Here is a 20,961-nt window from a genome sequence, read left to right on the forward strand (position 1 = left end):
CCTCCTTCCCAAGATCCACAAGCCTGACCACCTTGGCCGACCCATTGTCTCAGCATGCTTCTGCCCCAATGAACTCATTTCTACCTACCTCGACACTGTCCAATCCCCCCTAGTCCAGGAACTCCCCACATACGTTCGAACACCACCCATGCCCTCCTCCACCTCCAAGACTTCCATTTCCCCAGCCCCCAACACCTCATCTTCACCATGGATATCCAATCCCTCTACACCTCCATCTGCCAAGACCAGGGCCTTCAAGCCCTCTGTTTCTTCCTCTCCCGACGTCCCCAACAGTACCCTTCCACCGACACTCTCATTTGTTTGGCCGAACTGGTCCTCACCCTTAACAATTACTCCTTCGAATCCTCCCACTTCCTCCAGACCAAAGGAGTAGCCATGGGCATCCGTATGGGCCCCAATTATGCCTGCCTCTTTGTTGGCTACATAGAACAGTCGATCTTCCGTATTTACACCGGCACCACTCCCCACCTCTTCCTCCGCTACATTGATGACTGCATTGGCGCCACCTCGTGCTCTTGAGAGGAGGTTGAGCAATTCATCAACTTCAACACATTCTACCCTGACCTTAAATTTACCTGGACCATCTCTGACACCTCCCTCCCCTTCCTAGAACTCTCCATCGCCATTAATGACGACCAACTTGATACCAACATGTTTTACAAACCCACCGACTCCCACAGCTACCTGGATTACACTTCTTCCCACCCTACCTCTTGCAAAAATGCCATCCCTTATTCCCAATGGCTCTGCCTCCGCCGTATCTGCTCCCAGGAGGACCAGTTCCACCACAGAACACACCAGATGGCCTCCTTCTTTAAAGACCACAATTTCTCTTCCCACGTGGTTAAAGATGCCCTCCAACGCATCTCGTCCACATCCCGCACCTCCGCCCTCAGACCCCACCCTCCAACCGTAACAAGGACAGAACGCCCCTGGTGCTCACCTTCCACCCTACAACCTTCGCATAAACCAAATCATTCGCCAACATTTCCGCCACCTCCAAACAGACCCCGCCACTCGGGATATATTTCCCTCCCTGCTTTCCCCAAGACTATTCCCTCCGTGACTACCTGGTAAGGTCCACGCCCCCCTTCAACCCACTCTCCCATCCTGGCACCTTCCCCTGCCACTGCAGGAATTGCAAAACCTGCACCCACACCTCCTCCCTCACCTCCATCCAAGGCCCTAAAGGAGCCTTCCACATCCATCAAAGTTTTACCTGCACATCCACCAATATCATTTATTGTATCCGTTGCTCCCGATGCGGTCTCCTCTACAATGGGGAGACTGACGCCTCCTAGCAGAGCGCTTTAGGGAATATCTCCGGGACACCCACACAAATCAACCATACCGCCCTGTGGCCCAACATTTCAACTCTCCCTCCCACTCTGCCGAGGACATGGAAGTCCTGGGCCTCCTTCACCGCCGCTCCCTCACCACCAGACGCCTGGAGGAAGAACGTCTCACCTTCCGCCTCGGAACACTTCAACCCCAGGGCATCAATGTGGACTTCAACAGTTTCCTCATTTCCCCTTCCCCCACCTCACCCCAGTTCCCAACATCCAGCTCAGCATTGTCTCTATGACTTGTCCTACCTGCCCATCTTCTTTTCCATCTATCCACTCCACCCTCCCCCCCCGACCTATCCCCTTCATCCCCTCCCCCACTCACCTACTGTACTCCATGCTACTTTCTCCCCTCCTCTCACTTATCTCTCCACGCTTCAGGCTCTCTGCCTGTATTCCTAATGAAGGGCTTTTGCCCGAAACGTCGATTTTACTGCTCCTTGGATGCTGCCTGAACTGCTGTGCTTGTCCAGCACCACTAATCCAGAATAAGATTAGATTAGATTACTTAGTGTGGAAACAGGCCCTTCGACCCAACAAGTCCATACCGACCCGCCGAAGCGCACCACCCAGACCCATTCCCCTACATTTACCCCTTCACCTACCACTACGGGCAATTTACCTAGCCTGTGGGAGGAAACCGGAGCACCCGGAGGAACCCACGCAGACACGGGGAGAATGTGCAAACTCCACACAGAGAGTCCCTGTGGCAGGAATTGAACCCGGGTCTCTGGCGCTGTGAGGCAGCAGTGCTAACCACTGTGCCACCATGCCGCCCAAACAAAGTAGTCTAAATAAGAAGAAACAAGCGGATCCTTCTGTCCTAGACACACGGATACTCAGATTACATGTACACCACAACTGTCAAACCTTCAGAGATCAGATCACTCAGAAAATTACAACACCAGAACCTGATGCCTTCTAACAATACGGCTGAATCACATTAATGATTTCAGCAACCCTGGACGAAGGGACTGGGGGTATTCTGGCGAAGTTCGCTGATGATACAAAGTTAGGCAGACAGGCAGGTACTTCTGAGGCAGATATTTGGTGGGGAGGCTGCAGAAAGATTTCTGGAAACCAGCAACACATTTTCAGCTCTGATCCCCAGCATCTGCAGTCTTCACTTTCTCCTGCAGAAAGATTTAGACAGTTTACGAGAGTGGTCCAGGAAATGGCTGATGAAATGCAACGTGAGCAAATGCAAGGTCTTGCACTTTGGAAAAAAGAATACAGGCGGGGACTATTTTCTAAACGGTGAGAAAATTCATAAAGCCAAAGTACAAAGGGATCTGGGAGTGCTAGTCCAGGATTTTCTATAGGTTGACTTGCAGGTTGAGTCTGTGGTTAAGAAAGTAAATGCAATGTTGTCATTTATCTCAAGAGGGTTGGAATATAAAAGCAGTCATGGGCTACTGAGACTTTATAAAGCTCTAGTTAGGCCCCATTTAGAATTCTGTGTCCAATTTTGGGTCCTACACCTCAGGAAGGACATACTGACACTGGAGCGTGTCCAGCGGAGATTCACACGGATAATCCCTGGAACGGTAGGCCTAACATATGATGAACGGTTGAGGATCCTGGGATTGTATTCATTAAGAGTTTAGAAGGTGGACGGGAGATCTAATAGAAACTTACAAGATAATGCATGACTTAGAAAAGGTGGACGCTGGGAACTTGTTTCCGTTAGGCCGGGAGACTAGAACGCGTGGGCACAGCCTTAGAATTAGAAGGGGTCAATTTAGAACAGAAATGAGGAGACATTTCTTCAGCTAGAGAACAGTGGGCCTGTGGAATTCATTGCCACAGAGTGCAGTGGAGGCTGGAACGTTAAATGTCTTCAAGGCAGAGATTGATAAATTCTTGATCTCACAAGGAATTAAGGGCTATAGGGAGAGTGCGGGTAAGTGGAACTGAAATGCCCATTAGCCATAATTGAATGGCGGAGTGGACTTGATGGGCCTTACTTCCACTCCTATGTCTTATAATCTTAGGGGAATCAACTAACATATTTAGGTTTTGCTTTACCCCCTATCCCAGTTGTCAAAGAAAAAATTTTTCCAAAGTACAGAAAGGCACCATATACGCAGGCCATGACAACTATGTTTTCACTAGAATACAAATGTTAAATGGCCAAGAACCCTCCTAAATAGGATGGTCAGCACAATGTCGAGGGGTGTATTTACACAAGGAACCATTAATTGAGCTCAGTCAATTTTCTCCACTCCATATTCTATACTTGACTAAAAATGTGTAAAAACTGATTCTTTTTATTCTTCTGTATTTTTAATTGTGGGCTGAAATTAGAAAACTATGTTTATGAAAACAAAGGCTTTCTTGAGGATTGCGCAAGCTTTGGAAATAATCTGATGCTGAATGTGAGCTCCTTTATTCAGCTGGGGCTGAATTTGGTTGCAGGCAAACTGGTGTCAAAGGTTTGTGTACAGATGGAGCTTTAGTTGGTTCCAAGTGACTAATGGTTAGTGGACCAGAAACCAGCTAACAGCAGCAAAGGCCTTCTGCCTGCCAATAAATATGTGATGGCTTCTCAGGTAGTTGAATACCTTGGGGCTATGAACAAGTTATGAAGAAGTCATCAGATCTCCACCAACTCAGGAGGTCTCTCATTCTCTGCAGTAAAAGGCACTTTAAGCCTGAAGAAATCCACTATTGTTCCTTCAGCAATTGCTGTATGTTGCAGTTGAGACCTTTTATAAAGTTAGCCACACACCCTGTGCCTGTTGCAAACCACGAGAGTCTCCAGAGAAGGAACAGCACAAAACAGCATGCTGACCAACCCAAGAATTGCAAGAACCATATTAGCAGCCCTGTGAACAAGAATCACTAAAGTGTCCTTGCAGCCTTTCCCTCTGTCCATAACACCCATTTTTTTCCCCCTGTGTGTATATAGGGGAGTTTAATTAGTAGAGTTATATGCCAGCTGTTCGTAGTTGTTTATCCGTATCTACAGTCTAATTATCTGGAATAATCTGTCATTTTTGACAAGTACAGAAACCTGCCTATGTTTTCTGTCAAGTTGGGTCCAACAGACAGGTAAATTGGCAAAATCTGTATACTTTCTAAAAATCTTTAACTTTTGTGATGACTGGGAATAGCAGGTGTTGATTCCTAGTGCACTCCCACCGAGAGACCTAGAGGCAATTTAATTCTGTTCCATTATTCTGCACACAAGCTTGTACAGATAGGCTCAACGTGACAAAATGCAGTGAAACTGAATTTTTAGAACTTTGCCATTAAAGTTTAATATAGTAGGTTTTGTGAGCTTAAATGAAAGAACCTACAAAATAGTTGTGATGTTAGTGTTGATATGTGTTGCAGAAATCTAGGTAACATCAAGGAGAGGAACAATGAGCGGATTGTATTGAGATGCAAATACGGAGATGGATGTATGGACTAACAAGAACATCAGAGAGTCAGGGAGGTTCATGGAAGTACTGAAGAAGAAAGTAACCAAAAAACTGAAATGCTATGGTCATCTGTTAGACTTAGAGAGGAAACGTACTGAGATAAATAATGGAGGTAGTACTGCCATGTAGAAGAGGAGGAAGGCCTAAGACCAGATGGAAGAATGTGGTAGCAAGAAAGTTAAGAGTAGCAGGATTAGATATGAGACTGACAGGATGAGGTGCTGAAGGATAATTCCCAAGTAAAATGGGAGAAGCTGAAATAGTGGTTTTAAAAAGTTTAAGGAAGTGAAAGAAACTTCACTGACAAAATCTCCTCAAAAGATCATTTAGTTAGTGAATTATGATTAAAAGTTAACACAGTTTTACTCTATTTCGGCATCAATGCTACCATGATAAAGAGTGAGCTAGCAGTGATCCTTAGGTGACACACGGCAGACATATACATTTAAACAAAGGACAGTGAATTTTTCCTCTTTCGTCTGTGTGGCTTTTTCTACTCAAACTCTTTCCTAGCACCTCCAAATTGTACAGCTTGTCAAATCCCTGTCTCAACTCTCTTGAATCTCTAAAACCCCAGGTCGGAGTTGTGTACTGCTAGATGCCATTCAATTACAAAGTTCGAGTACATGGTGAAAAGGCGTCTCAGTGCATTGTGAACCATGATTGCTATATAGTTACTTATTTTTGTTTTCTCTTGATTAAGCTACCACAGTACCAAGGGCAGTTTTCTCAACAAACCAAGTAGGACAACAAGTAGATTAAGCTGTCTGCCTTGCCAACAGATCAGCAGAAAATCTACTAGTGATTTCTAAACTGAAATCTAACACTCTTAATTACAGTCACAATCACAATACAAGTTTCACCTTGCTACATTCAAATTCTAGGGATATTTAACAACTTTCATTTTTCAATTAGCTAAAACGTTGGTTTCTGGTACTCACAGACAGCCATGCTGGAACAGTTATGCCTAAGCACTTGTAACACAATACCATAAGCTGCAGATGACTATCCAGCTAAAGTATGACAGCTGTTCAACTTAATACTCTAACGGAACTTTTAACGCTTTATGTTCCATGAATTGCGCGATTGCTGAAGACCTCAGCCATTTTGGATGTTGTTTTTAATTGCGGCGAAGACGCACGATCTGCAATCATTCTAGAATGGGATAATTATTAACATGGAAGTCTTTCTGCATGTAATTGTCACTTTTCAACAACATCAGAAAAAGCTCAATCATCTATCCAGCTCATTACATCGGGTTGTGGTGATTTCAGCATCAAGTGTCAGCCTTGGTTCAGTTAGTAGCAGACTGGCAGCTAAGTCAGAAGGTCAAGTGAGTTAAAGTTGCGCTCAAGATGCTGGAGATGAATCATGACGAATGCTACTGAACCATATTGAAGGGGCATTATGCTGTGCTGTTGGAGGTGCATTCTTTAAGATTAGTGTCCTATGTTAAACCAAGGCCCTGTCTGCCCTCAGCACACCACTGTTTTGAATCAAAGAGGAGTTCTTGCCCATTGCCTTTATCAATAGTTACACCTTATGTAATGTCACTAAGACAAATTAGTTTACTGCTATTTGTGGGAGCTAGCCAATTAAAAATTAGCTGCCACGTTTTCTAAATTGCAACATTTTAAAAAGTACTGTATTGATTGTAAACTTGTATTGACAGACTTTGGGACAGATTGAGGTGCTGAAAGGCATAGTGTAGGTAGAATCTTGTTCCCTGCTTACACACATTCGGTAGCAAAGAAAGGAGAAACATAATCCTCCTTTCCCACTTCCATCCCAATGTCTGTGGTGGGAATGTCAGTGGATGGTCATCCTACTCCAACACCAACTGAAGCCCTTAAATGGGCAGCTAATGCCCACATAAATAGTTCATCCTGTCCCTGCTAGTATTAAGCCAGAAGTGGGGAGGTTCACAAGATGGAGAGCTTAACAGGCAAACCCTATCAGTTTTGCATACAGCCTCTCATAGGAGGTCCCTCATTTGAAAGGCACTCAGGGCCCGACTGAGGAATCTGGGATGCAAGGGGTACCTGAAGCCACTTTCCTGCCCTTACTACTAACTCCCCATTCCTCATCTATGCCTATCTCTTGTCCAAGTCATTTTGTCCTAATTGTTGTACCAGCAGCTGCCACCACTCTCCCTGGCTGCCAGGACTGCCAGCGCCCAGGTGTGGCCAACTGCTCTTGGCAGACAGGTCTTCCCCCTGGTGTCCTTGATCCCAGGAGAAGGTTGCCATCCTGAATACCCCAAGATGTTGTGGGACTCCCCTAAACGAGGCAGGCAGTGCCTCTCACCAGATCTGCCGCAAACAGCGGAAATCCCTTGCATCTGCAAGGTTCCAGTCTACAAGTGCAAACCTCTTTAAGAAATAAATACAATTATTCGGCTGATATTAAACTATCCTGATAGATACATACAGAATACTGAAAAAGGTAGAGTTTACCTATAACAAAGTTATGCTTGACATTTACAAAAACTTACTCAAAAACATTTTAAAATGTGCCCTCCACTTAAAGGGATCTTCAAAGAAACATTGATTAAAAAGCAAAGAGTATTTGCCCTAGGTTTCTGAGATTCTGATACTGTACTGGTTCTTAATGATTTTACACCTAAAGCCAATTAAAAACAAATACCAAAATGCAACAGCCTCCAAAAGAATACTGGATTGCAAAAATCTAAAGAAACAGTGCAAAACTCTCGCAACTTATTCTCTAGGCTCTGGATACATCATATCACATATTAACAACAGGAATATGGATTTAAATTCCTTCTAATGTATTCACACAAAACCAGCTGATGGAAAATGTACAATTCCCTTGCTACTGGGTGTAGTTGGGAATATGCAAGGGTTGACTGACATTTCCACGGTCGCAGAGGTTAATATTTCTCTGGGTATCATGTTGTGAATTGCTGCGTAGTTCACCAGTGCCACATTTGGTACTGTGGAAACAGAGATTATTGCCATTGAGAATGATTGAGCAAATCGGGGACTCTCATTAGAAAGGCAATGACGAAGAGGTGACATGATCAAGATCTTTAAAAGGATGAAGGATTTGGAAAGAATAGATGTGAACCTAGATATTTCAATTTTGCAAAAATCAAAAATTAGAGAACATAAATTCAAGATATTTACTAATAAGTCAACAGGAAAATGAGGAGGAGGAGAATCTGGAGGAGGAGAATCAAAAGGAAACTTAGCAAATTCATGTGTGATAAGGGAATAGGAACGATTGCCTGAACTTAATATCAGCACAGACTAGTTAAGCTGAATGATCAGTTTCTGTGCCATATATTCAATGCCTTTAACTTTTATATCGTACAAAACATGAGCAGGGTCCATCTAACGCAAGCAGGAGGGAAACTAGAAAGGAATAATATGGGGAGCACTAACAAGGTAAGGGAGTACATGTAGAATGGTAGGACCTGAGGAAGTACGGAGGATCAGAAGGCCCTCAAGATCAAAGACCTTGAAGGCAACAGGAAAGATAGATAAGGTGGTAAAGAAGTCCGTTGAGATACTTGCCTTTATTAGTCAAGGCAGTGAATACAAGAGCAAGGAAGCTGTATACAACATGAATGAGGTCACAGATGGAGCACTATATGCAATTCTGGTCACTGCACAATAGGAAGGTGGTAACTGTACTAGAGTGTGTACATAAGGGTGCACCGGAATATTACCTGCGTTGGAACAATTCTATTATGAAGACAGACTAGATAGGCTTGAGTTGTTTTACTTAGAGCAGAGAAGGCTGACACCAAGGGGATCAGTTTGAGTTGTACAATTTTCTGAGAGGTATAGACAGGATAGACAGGTGTTAACCTTTCCTCTTAGTTCAGGAATCGATAACTGAGTGCACACAGTTTTAAGTTAAGGAGCAGGAGGCTTAGAGGGGATTTAAGGAAAATACTTTTCTTTCAAAGGATTGTGGGTATCTATACTGTCCAAAAGGATGGTAAAGGCAAGAACCCTCAAAACATTTAAGAACATAGATGAACAATTGAAATGCAAACAAATACAAGGCTATGAAAGAATACTAGGAAATGCAATGAGAAAAGATGGATTTTTGATGAGCAATGCAGACATGATGGACTAAAAGAACTCTGCCCATGCTGTAAAAATTTTATGGTCAAGTTAGATGCAGTAGGGTCATAGGAGGAATGTGGAAATAGACCGCTTGGGCCAATTAACCAGTTTCTATGCTCTGAATAACATACAAACCATCTTTCACATAAACTTGGTGTGTGTTTACAATGTCTGAGGAACAAGGGATGAAAATATCAGAATATCACACAACCTTAATATTCCTTTGACCTTGAATTAAGAAACTCCTTAAGAGACAGCCTTGTTTCTTATCTAAATCACTGCATCTACATTGAGTGTGTTTGATGGAAACAGTATAGAAGGAGCTTGGAACTATTTAACTGTCTTTCCTATGCTTGATGGGAAAATATACAGATAATGTGATTCTTAAAGTATTTTACACTCTGGTAGTGTTTGATAGGTCAGTGTCAAGGAAGCATTATTTTGCAAATAATCCTACTGTACCTAACCTATGTTTGATATGAAATGAAAGGGAACTTTATCTGTGTCTAACAGTTATTAATTAATTTGGAATACTTGTTGTTGACATGAGATACCCAAAGTGGAAACGACTTCAAATCATAACACTAACACTCACTTGAATTAGCACAAAAATCATTTCGAATGAACATTTTGTCTTGACCTAAAATTAGATAGTAACATTTAACAATGTACTAGTAGACATTTCAAACATTAATATCCAGACTTTCCCACAACTGGGTTTGCCTGATGTTTGTCTGAATGGGGAAAAACAATGACTGCAGATGCTGGAAACCAGATTTTGGATTAGTGGTGCTGGAAGAGCACAGCAGTTCAGGGGGCATCCGAGCAGCAGCAAAATCGACGTTTTGGGCAAAAGCCCTTCATCAGGAATAAAGGCAGAGTGCCTGAAGCGTGGAGAGATAAGTGAGAGGAGGGTGGGGGTGGGGAGAAAGTAGCATAGACTACAATAGGTGAGTGGGGGAGGGGATGAAGGGGATAAGTCAGGGCGGAGGGTGGAGTGGATAGGTGGAAAAGAAGATAGGCAGGTAGGACAAGTCATAGGGACAGTACTGAGCTGGAAGTTTGGAACTAGGGTGAGGTGGGGGAAGGGGAAATGAGGAAACTGTTGAAGTCCACATTGATGCCCTGGGGTTGAAGTGATCTGAAGTGGAAGATGAGGCGTTCTTCCTCCAGGCGTCTGGTGGTGAGGGAGCGGCGGTGAAGGAGGCCCAGGACCTCCATGTCCTCGGCAAGAGTGGGAGGGGAAGTTGAAATGTTGGGCCACGGGGTGTTGATTGGTGCGGGTGTCCCGGAGATTTTCCCTAAAGTGCTCTGCTAGGAGTTGCCCAGTCTCCCCAGTGTAGAGGAGACTGCATCGGGAGCAACGAATGCAATAAACGATATTAGTGGATGTGCAGGTAGAACTTTGATGGATGTGGAAGGCTCTTTTAGGGCCTTGGATGGAGGTGAGGGAGGAGGTGTGGGTGCAGGTTTTGCAGTTCCTGCGGTGGCAGGGGAAGGTACCAGGATGGGAGGGTGTGCTGTAGGGGGGGCGTGGACCTGATCAGGTAGTCACGGAGGAAACGGTCTTTGCGGGAGGCGGAAAGGGGTGGGGAAGGAAATATATCCCGAGTGGTGGGGACGTTTTGGAGGTGGCGGAAATGTCGGCGAATGATTTGGTTTATGCGAAGGTTGGTAGGGTGGAAGGTGAGCACCAGGGGCGTTCTATCCTTGTTACGGTTCGAGGGTGGGGTCTGAGGGTGGAGGTGCGGGATGTGGACGAGATGCGTTGGAGGGCATCTTTAACTACATGGGAAGGGAAATTGCGGTCTCTAAAGAAGGAGGCCATCTGATGTGTTCTGTGGTGGAACTGGTCCTCCTGGGAGCAGATACGGTGGAGGCGGAGGAATTGGGAATACGCGATGGCATTTTTGCAAGAGGTAGGGTGGGAAGAGATGTAAGGTGGGAAGAGATGTAATCCAGGTAGCTGTGGGAGTCGGTGAGTTTGTAAAAAAATGTCAGTGTCAAGTCGGTCGTCATTAATGGAGATGGAGAGGTCCAGGGAGGGGAGGGAGGTGTCAGAGATGGTCCAGGTAAATTTAAGGTCAGGATGGAATATGTTGGTGAAGTTGATGAATTGCTCAGCCTCCTCTCAAGAGCACGAGGTGGCGCCAATGCAGTCATCAATGTAGTGGAGGAAGAGGTGGGGAGTGGTGCCGGTGTAATTACGGAAGATCGACTGTTCTATGTAGCCAACAAAGAGACAGGCATAGCTGGGGCCCATACGGATGCCCATAATGACACAGAAGGACCTCCAGACCTCCTCCTCCCCGAGGAAGAATGATCTTTCCGCAAAGGCCTTACCTTCATCCCCCTCCCTCCACACATCAACAAATTCAATATGCATTGTGACGTCAAACACTTCTTCCGCTGCCTCCCACCCACCTTCCAAGGATCCCTTTGCCGGCCTCCAACACACTCCATCCACCTGGACACCCTATCCAGTCTATTACCCGCCCTCGACCTCTTTATTTCCAACTACTGCCCAGACATTAACTGCCTCAACCTGTCTCCCCACCTCCCCCACTCTAACATCTCACCCTCACAACATGCAGTCCTCCACTCCCTTTGCTCTAATCCCAACCACACCATCAAACCAGTGGACAAAGGGGGTGCAGTAGTAGTTGGGTATTGCAGCCTAGAGGTGCACTGGCCTCTACATCGCTGATGCCAGGCACCAACTCAAAGACACCTCTCCTACCACTCCTTCGACCATAACCTCAACGTCTCATCACTAACCATCATCTCCCAGACCATTCACAACGTTATCACCACAGGGGAACTCCCATCCACAACTTCCAACCTGATAGTTCAGAAACCCCACACCACCCGATTCTACCTCCTAATCAACATCCACAAGCCTGACTACCCCAGCCGACCCATCATCTCACCCTGCTCCTGCCGCACCGAATTCATCTCCGCCTACCTTGATACTGTCCTCTTCCCCCTAGTCCAGGAACTCCCCACATACGTTCGAGACACCACCCATGCCCTCCACCTCTCCGGAGACTTCTGTTTCCCTGGCCCCCAATGCCTCATCTTCACCATGGACATCCAGTCCCTCTATACCTCCATCTGCCAAGACCAGGGTCTCCAAGCCCTCCATTTCTTCCTCTCCCGACGTCCCCAACAGTACCCTTCCACTGACATTCTCATTTGTTTGGCTGAACTGGTCCTCACCCTCAACAATCTCTCCTTCGAATCCTCCCACTTCCTCCAGATGAAAGGGGTAGCCATGGCACCCACATGGGCCCCAGCTATACCTGTCTCTTTGTCGGCAACATAGAACAATCCATCTTCTGGAGTTACACCGATACCACACCCCACCTTTTCCTCCGCTACATTCATGACTGCATCAGCGCCACCTCGTACTCCCATGAGGAGGTTGAACAGTTCATCAACTTCACCAACACATTCCACCCCAACCTTAAATTCACTTGAACCATCTCTGACACCTCCCTCCTCTTCCTGGACCTCTCCATCTCCATCACCGATGACGGACTCAACACCGACATTTTCTACAAACCCACCGACTCCCACAGCTACCTGGATTACACCTCCTCCCACCCTACCTTCTGCAAAAATGCTATCCTGTATTCCCAATTCCTCCACCTCCGCTGCATAAGCTCCTAGAAGGACCAGTTCCACCACAGAACACATCAGATGGCCTCCTTCCGCAGGGGCGGCACAATGGCTTAATGGTTAGCACTGCTGCCTCACAAGACCAGGGACCCAGGTTTGATTCCAGCCTCGGGGCGACTGTCTGTATGGAGTTTGCACATTTCCCCGTGTGTGCGTGGGTTTCCTCCAGGTGCTCTGGTTTCCCCCCGACAATCCAAAGATGTGCAGGTTAGGTGAATTGACCATGCTAAATTGCCCATAGTGTTAGGTGCATTAGTCAGGGGGAAATTGGTCTGGGTGGATTACTCTTCGGAGGGTCGGTGTGCACTTGTTCAGCCAAAGGGCTTGTCCCCACATTGTAGGGAATCTAATCTTCTTTAAAGACCGCAATTTCCCCTTCCATGTGGTTGAAGATGCCCTCCAACGCATCTCATCCACATCCCGTACCTCCACCCTCAACCCCCACCCCTCCAACCGCCTTCCTGGTAAAGGGCTTTTGCTGCTCCTCAGATGCTGCCTGACCTGCTGTGCCTTTCTAGCACCACTCTAATCATGACACAGAAGGAGGCCATTTGAATCTTCACATTCATGCCTGTTCGCTACTGTGTTTCGTTACCCTACTGTGACCTGAGAGTTTATTTCCCTTAAGCACCAATTTCATAAGAAACCAACTGCATTTCAATATGGTGATGTCAGACACTCACCTAAAAAAACTGCAATTATAACATCTTTCACAAATCATTTCACAGTTAATTAAGAACCAGTTACTGGAAGTGTTATCACTATTGTAATTTCGAAAGCACATCAACTACCTTGCATACCATACTTCCACAAGCAGCTATGAGATAGATAGTGAATACATAATCTGCTTTGGTGATGCTGATTTAAAAGGATAAATGGGAGAACTTCCCTGATCTTCAAAAGTATAGAAACTGATGATAAAGGTAACAATTTTGGGCGGCACGGTGGCACAGTGGTTAGCACTGCTGCCTCACCGCCTGAGACCCGGGTTCAATTCCCGACTCAGGCGACTGACTGTGTGGAGTTTGCACGTTCTCCCCGTGTCTGCGTGGGTTTCCTCCGGGTGCTCCGGTTTTCTCCCACAGTCCAAAGATGTGCGGGTCAGGTGAATTGGCCATGCTAAATTGCCTGTAGTGTTAGGTAGGGGTATGGGTGGGTTGCGCTTCGGCGGGTCGGTGTGGACTTGTTGGGCCGAAGGGCCTGTTTCCACACTGTAAGTCTAATCTAATCTAATTTTAAATAAAAATTAAATAGCTAATTATAACACAAGGATGGAAGTATGGTGACATGTCCCAGCTGCAGGATGTGATTGCCAGAGTAATGAGGACAAACTTGTCTACAATAAGTAGATGTAGCTAGAGGAGCTTCAGCTCAGAGTTTAAGAGCTGGAGGCCAGTCTACAGGAGCTACAGCATATCTGGATGGGGGTATACAGATTGTACGCTGTATACTTTGGAGATACAGAGTACAAATCTAACAGTATACGAACAGGATTTTAAAGAATAGGATTTTAAGAGGATTTTAAAAAAGAATAAAGATGAGCAATGACAAAGCTAAATAACTATTTGTGATAGTGGTTTACAGGTCCCCCAACAGTTTATACACAGTAGTTAGGAGTACAAAGGAAGAACAACAGGAGTTGTCAGAAAAGTGCCAGAACTTCAGTCAGGCGTTCAACAAGGTTCCCCATGGGAGACTGATTAGCAAGGTTAGATCTCATGGAATACAGGGAGAACTAGTCATTTGGATACAGAACTGGCTCAAAGGTTGAAGACAGAGGGTAGTGGTGGAGGTTGTTTTTCAGGCTGGAGGCCTGTGACCAGTGGAGTGCCCCAAAGATCGGTGCTGGGCCCTCTACTTTTTGTCATTTACATAAATGATTTGGATGCGAGCATAAGAGGAATAGTTAGGAAGTTTGCAGATGACACCAAAATTGGAGGTGTAGTGGACAGCGAAGAGGGTTACTTCAGATTACAACAGGATCTAGATCAGATGGGCCAATGGGCTGAGAAGTGGCAGATGGAGTTTAATTCAGATAAATGCGAGGTGCTGCATTTTAGGAAAGCAAATCTTAGCAGGATTTATGCACTTAATGGTAAGGTCCTAGGGAGTGTTGCAGAACAAAGAGACCTTGGAGTGCAGGTGCATAGCTCCTTGGAAGTGAAATCACAGGTGGATAGGATAGTGAAGGCGGCGTTTGGTATGCTTTTCTTTATTGGTCATGTATTGAGTACATGAGTTGGAAGGTCATGTTGGGGCTGTACAGGACATTGGTTAGGCCACTGTTGGAATATTGCATGCAATTCTGGTCAGCTGTACAGGACATTGGTTAGGCCACTGTTGGAATATTGCATGCAATTCTGGTCAGCTGTACAGGACATTGGTTAGGCCACTGTTGGAATATTGCATGCAATTTTGGTCTCCTTCCTATCGGAAAGATGTTGTGAAACTTGAAAAGGTTCAGAAAAGATTTACAAGGATGTTGCCAGTGTTGGAGGATCTGACCTTCAGGGAGAGGCAGAACAGGCTGGGGCTGTTTTCCCTGGAGCATCGGAGGCTGAGCAGTGACCTTATAGAGTTTACAAAATTATGAGGGGCATGGATAGGATAAATAGACAAAGTCTTTTCCCTGGGGTCAGGGAGTCCAGAACTAAAGGGCATAGGTTTTGGGTGACAAGGAAAGATATAAAAGAGACCTAAGGGCCAACATTTTCACACAGAGTGTGGTACGTGGATGGAATGAGTTGTCAGAGGATGTGGTGGAGGCTGGTACAATTGCAACATTTAAGAGGTATTTGGATGGGTATATGAATAGGAAGGGTTTGGCGGGATATGGGCTGGGCGCTGGCAGGTGGGACTAGATTGGGATATCTGGTCGGCATGGACGGGCTGGACCAAATGGTCTGTTTCCATGCTATACATCTCTGTGACTCTAATAATAGTAGGGGATTTTCATCTACACACAGGTAAAGGTGGCCTAGCATTCTAAATTTTGATGACACTTACGAGAATGGGTCTTAATACTTCACTTAGGTTGCTTAATAACCAAATTAACCTGGTCTTACCAGTGAATATGTAATAACAGAGAGGTGTACTGTGGAGCAATTTTTTTAGTCAACTCGTTTATAAAAGGGCTTACCAGCAATCCCTGGTATCTGAGATGCTGTTTTGTAAACATTTATCATAAGAGCTGGCTGTACAGTACCAAGTCTGGGAATAAATAGTAATCACAGTAGAGAGAAATACTTTTTTAGTTATATTATCCAAATTTCCCAATGGATATAAAAAAAACTCCATCAGCAAAGGTGAATAGCAAAAATCTTTCCCCTCGTGTACTGGAGTTCAAAACTAGAGGGCACAGGTTTAAAGTGAGAGGGGAGAGATGTAAAAGGAACCAGAGGGCCAACTTTTTCCACACAGGCAAGTGATGAGTTTATGGCATAAACTGCCACAGAAATAGTTATTATAATTGTGCCTGCATTTACTAAAAAACATTTGGACAGGTAAATGAATGGAAAATATTTAGAGGAATATGAGCCAAATGCAGAAAAATGGGACTAGGGTTTTATTTGGGAAACCTAGTCAGTATGGACCAGTTAGACCAAATGGTCGGTTTCCATGCTGTATGACTCCATGACAGCAAATAACCACTTCAAAATTTGTTGTTGTGCTCGTTGTGGTTCTGTTCGCAGAGCTAGGAATTTGTGTTGCAGACATTTCGTCCCCTGTCTAGGTGACATCCTCAGTGCTTGGGAGCCTCCTGTGAAGCGCTTCTGTGATCTTTCCTCCGGCATTTGTAGTGGTTTGAATCGGTCGCTTCCGGTTGTCAGTTCCAGCTGTCCGCTGAAGTGGTTGGTATATTGGGTCCAGGTCGATGTGCTTATTGATTGAATCTGAGTGCTATGCCTCTAGGAATTCCCTGGCTGTTCTCTGTTTGGCTTGTCCTATAATAGTAGTGTTGTCCCAGTCGAATTCATGTTGCTTGTCATCTGCGTGTGTGGCTACTAAGTATAGCTGGTCATGTCGTTTCATGGCTAGTTGGCGTTCATGGATGTGGATCATTAGCTGTCTTCCTGTTTGTCCTATGTAGTGTTTTGTGCAGTCCTTGCATGGGATTTTGTACACTACATTGGTTTTGCTCATGAAGATTTGTAGCTCGAGTGCTCGTTGTTGTGTCGTTACATGAGCAAAACCAATGTAGTGTACAAAATTCCATGCAAGGACTGCACAAAAGAAATGAGTTGGCTTTTAATCAAAAGTAATTCACAACACTAAACTGCAGTTCTGCCACAACACTAAAACAAAGAACTGCGGATGCTGGAAAACAACCAAAGACAGAAACTGCTGGAGAAACTTAGCAGGTCTGGCAGCATTTGTGAAGAGAAAGCAGAGTTAACATTGACAAAAATATGCAAGGGTCACTGGACTCAAAGTTCTTATGCCCACCTCCTTTTTGCAGTGAAACTGGCAATTGTAAGCTCTACTAAACATTGAACAGAAGACAACATAGCATAAAAGTATTAAGAGCACCTAAACCTTCAAAACCATTTGTAGTTGCAGATTAGTTTCACATTTTGTTTTAAGAAAGTTACAAATCTTTAAACATAAACACACACAAGCATTATTAAACTATTTTACAGAATCATTACACTTTTTAGGAGACTTCAAGTTGCAATAGTACCAACTGCACGGTGGCTCAGTGGTTAGCACTGCTGCGTCACAGCACAGGGTCCCAAGCGACTGTCTGTGTGGAGTTTACCCATTTCCTCCTGGGTCTGCGTGGGTTTCATCCCACAGTCCAAAGATGTGCAGGTCAGGTGAATTGGCCATTCTAAACTGCCCATAGTGTTAGGTGCATTAGTCAGAGGAAAATCGTTCTGGGTGGGTTACTCTTTGGAGGGTCAGTATGGACTGGTTGGGCCGAAGGGTCTGTTTCCACACCGTAGGGAATCTAACCTAACTTAGACAATGTCCTACCATCAGGTTGGAACATCAATTTCAATGATTAAATGGCCACTGAGCCACTCTACGTGGAGAGAGTGAGACATTAAATTTGGGATGGAAAGCTTCAATATCAATAACAGAAACCCTAAGCTTGTCAAAAGTCACCCACCCTGCTGCAAACTGCAATACACAGCAAGAAATCTAACATCATCATCGCAAGGAGTAACATCACGACACATTGCTCACACCATATCAACAGATCAAGGTGAAATAACTGTCAATACTTATTACTTCTAATAAAAACAATTCCAGTTAAAGACGATGAGAAGGAAGTTGATTAATTTTCCAAATTTGCTCATTGTATCAAAAAAAATCTATTTTTTGAGTTTTTAATCTTAAGCACTCATTACAGGATGGGGGAAGACTAATTTCAAGTGAAGTTCCTCTCACCCTCTATAACCTCCATGTTGCTGGCTCCACTCAGCATTTAGGCCCCACTTGGAAACTCCCCTAACAACCTCCCGGCCAACCGAACCTGACACCGGAAGTTGCCTCCCGCCTGATTGACATCCAAACCTGATCGCGGCCGGAGAGCATCGCCCGGAAAGGGGTGCGGCCTCCATGTGACGTCAACCGTCAATCAGAGGCGGCGACCCACCCCAGACATGACCAAACAGCGCCACTGCCGCTTGGTGGCGAAGGTCCGTAACTGCACCCATCGACGTGGCATCAGCCCAGAGTGCCAATTACAAACTTGGCATCAGCCCCCAAGTACAATCGTAAACTTAACACTAGCCTACAGTCTCACATACAGTACAGTCACAAACCTGGCACCATAGGTGAAAAGACTAGGGAATAGCCAATGTTGTTTCTCTGTTTAAGAAGGGCAACAGGGATAATCCAGAAAATTATAAACTGTTTTAGAGAGGATTCTTAAGGACAAGATTTACTCATGTTTGGAGGTGAATGGACTTATTACAGATAGTCAGCTTGTCTCAAACATTGCCCGAAACGTCAATTTCGCTGCACTTTGGATGCTGCCTGAACTGCTGTGCTCTTCCAGAAGCACTAATCCAGAATCCGGTTTCCAGCATCTGCAATCATTGTGTTTACCTTGTCTCAAACATTCCTGCCTTGAAGAAGTTTTCCTCCTCTCTCTACAAGAATCTCAGGGAGTCCCTCTCCCACTGCAACTACTCTATGCTACTCTCTCCCACCCCCAGCCTTCCCTAGCTTATCTCTCCATGCTTCCGGCCCACTGCCTTTATTCCTGATGAAGGGCTTTTGCCCGAAACGTCGATTTTGCTGCTCGTTAGATGCTGCCTGAACGGCTGTGCTCTTCCAGCACCACTGATCCAGAATCAAACATTATTGAGTGCGTTGAGGAAGTGATAAAGACGGTTGATGAGGTGAGGCAGTGGATGTTATCTACTTGACTTTTGACAAGGTCCCTCATGGTTGACTGGTCCAGAAGATTAAGTTGCATGCAATCACTGGTGAGTTGGCAAATTACATACAAAATTAGCTTGGTCATTGAAAACAAAAGGTAAATGTGGAGGGGTCTAATCATCTGACTGAACACCTATGACCAATGGTGGTCAGCAAGGATCAGCGCTGGGACCTCTATTGATACGGATGAAAATGTAGGTGGGCTGATTAATAAGTTTACATATGATATGAAAGTTACAGAGTCAAAGAGTCAAACAGCATGGAAACAGGCCCTACAGCCGCAGTGGACAGTGAAGAAGGTTCTCAAAGGATACAACAAGATACAGATCAGTTGGAAAGTCGGGGAGGGAAATGTCAGACGGAGTTTAATCCAAATGTGAGGTGATGCATTATGGGAGGTCAAATGCAAGAGGAAAGACCCTCCAAACTTGGCAACATCCTTGTAAGTCTTTTCTGAACCTTTTCAAGTTTAGCAACATCTTTCCTATAGCAAGGAGATCAGAATTGAATGCAGGATTCCAAAAGTGGCCTAACCAATATCCTGTACAGCTGCTTAATGCTTTTTGTGTGTTATTGGAGTTGCACTCAACTAGATAGGTGGAAAGTATTCCATCAATCCTGACGTATGCCTCATTCACAACAGATAGTGAAAAGGCTTTGTGGAAACAGAAGATTGAGGATTCCTATCCTCAGAGCTGCGCTTGTAGTCACAGTAGTTATATGGCTAGTCCAGTCCAGTCAATAGTAACTTGATAGTAGGAGATTCCAAGATCGTAACTGAATGTCAAGGGGCAATTGTGGGGCCTGTTTCCATGCTGTTTGACTCTTTGACTCTTTGACTTTCATATCATACGTAAACTTATTAATCAGCCCACCTATATTTTCATCCTTATCAATAGAGGTCCCAGCACTGATCCTTACTGACCACCATTGGTCATAGTCGTTCAGTCAGAAATACACCCCTCCACATTGCTTAGATCCGGTTTTGTTGGAGATGGTAATTGCCTGGCACTTATCAGCCCAAACCCGGATGTTGTCTGGTATTTGGATATGGACTGCTTCAGTATCTGAAGAGTCACGAATGGTGTGGAACTTTGTGCAGTAACCAGCAAACAATCCTATATCTGACTTTGTGATGGAGGGAAGATCAATGATGAAGTAGCTGAAGATGATTAGAGCTAGGACATTATCCTGAGGAACTCTGTAGAGATGTGCTGGAGCTGAAGAGACTGACTTCTAACAACCAGAACCATCTTCTTTTTGTGCCAGGTATGACTTCAACCAGCACAGAGTTTTCCAATAGCTCTCAAGAAACTTGACACCATCCAGGAAAAGGCAGCACGTTTGATGGGCAACACATTCAGAAATATTCACTCCCTCCACTGATGGTTCTCAGTAGCAGCAGTGCATATCATCTGCAAGATACACTGCGGAAATTCGCCAAGGCTCTTTACAGCATATTAAAATAACCCAAGGGCAGCAGATATGTGGTAACACCACAACCTGCAAGTTCCACTCCAAGGTGCACCCATCCTGACTTGGAATTGTATCGCCGTTCTTTTTATGTCTCTGGGTCAAAATCCACCACAATAGACTGCAACAGTTCAAGTGAACAGATCACCAGCACCTTCTCAAAGGCATCTAGGGAAGGGCAATGAATGCTGGTCCAGCCAACCCACTCCTCATCCTAGGAATTCATTTTAAATATATATATTGTTTTTCCTCTACACTGGTATTTTTTGAAAATCATCCTAATGATTCCAAGATGAAAACCTTTGACAAAATGTGTTTTTGTCAGCAATATTTACCATCAATTGACTGCTTAGATAACAAAAATACTAACATATGAGGAAACCATTGAGCTAGGCTTACTTTATTTCTCTGAAAAATTACGCTATTGCAGTATTCCATTGTTCTGAAAAATAATTCTTGTATTCCTATCTTTTTCCTCTGTTGACCACTCAGTGTAAAGATGAACTGTAATCCCAATTTTCT

General features: G+C 44.8%; 1 protein-coding gene across 4 annotated transcripts in view; it reads right to left on the reverse strand.

Annotated features, from left to right (window-relative positions):
- ppip5k1a (diphosphoinositol pentakisphosphate kinase 1a) overlaps nt 1-18,053 on the reverse strand; it is a 167,549-nt gene extending 149,496 nt beyond the window's left edge. For all 4 annotated transcript variants that reach the window (XM_060853729.1, XM_060853728.1, XM_060853726.1 and 1 more), the window contains exon 1: nt 17,968-18,053. The gene's annotated coding sequence lies outside the window, so the exon portion shown is untranslated. The remainder of the gene's footprint in view (nt 1-17,967) is intronic.
- Nucleotides 18,054-20,961: the final 2,908 nt, after the last annotated feature.

Source organism: Hemiscyllium ocellatum, chromosome 42, assembly GCF_020745735.1.
Source record: "Hemiscyllium ocellatum isolate sHemOce1 chromosome 42, sHemOce1.pat.X.cur, whole genome shotgun sequence".
Taxonomy (NCBI): domain Eukaryota; kingdom Metazoa; phylum Chordata; class Chondrichthyes; order Orectolobiformes; family Hemiscylliidae; genus Hemiscyllium; species Hemiscyllium ocellatum.